Source organism: Penaeus monodon, chromosome 19 (genome assembly GCF_015228065.2).
Source record: "Penaeus monodon isolate SGIC_2016 chromosome 19, NSTDA_Pmon_1, whole genome shotgun sequence".
NCBI lineage: Eukaryota > Metazoa > Arthropoda > Malacostraca > Decapoda > Penaeidae > Penaeus > Penaeus monodon.
This window is the reverse complement of record NC_051404.1, coordinates 19,619,752-19,620,074: the sequence shown is the minus strand read 5'-3', so window position 1 is coordinate 19,620,074 and position 323 is coordinate 19,619,752. Positions and strand designations below refer to the sequence as shown.

General features: G+C 34.7%; 1 protein-coding gene and 1 pseudogene across 1 annotated transcript in view; both read left to right on the top strand.

Moving 5' to 3' along the window:
- Positions 1–220, top strand: part of LOC119585118 — a 1,937-nt gene extending 1,717 nt beyond the window's left edge. Inside the window, exon 4 of the mRNA XM_037933751.1 lies at positions 69–220. The gene's annotated coding sequence lies outside the window, so the exon portion shown is untranslated. The remainder of the gene's footprint in view (positions 1–68) is intronic.
- LOC119585349 overlaps positions 1–323 on the top strand; it is a 30,947-nt pseudogene that overhangs the window by 23,379 nt on the left and 7,245 nt on the right.

Here is a 323-nt window from a genome sequence, read left to right as displayed (position 1 = left end):
TAATAATTGTAATGAGGTCAAAAGTAGAATTGTTTTTAGTGATAAATTTCATGTATTCTTCATTGTAGGACTGGATACCAGTTATAACACGTGATGTTAGAGAGACAACAGCGCGGTGTTCCAGATACAAACTTGAGTGATGCCTACCTTTGTGGAATGCCACTTAAACGTCGCAAACTTGCTTCTCAGCACAAACCTCATGGGACAGTGCAGCAGGTTATACAAGGTTAGTAGAGGCTTATTATAGTCCATAGCAGCTCTAAATTAAGTTATTTTTATTATTATTTTTTTTTTCCCAAATTTTTAGGAAAATTATGGTAAGT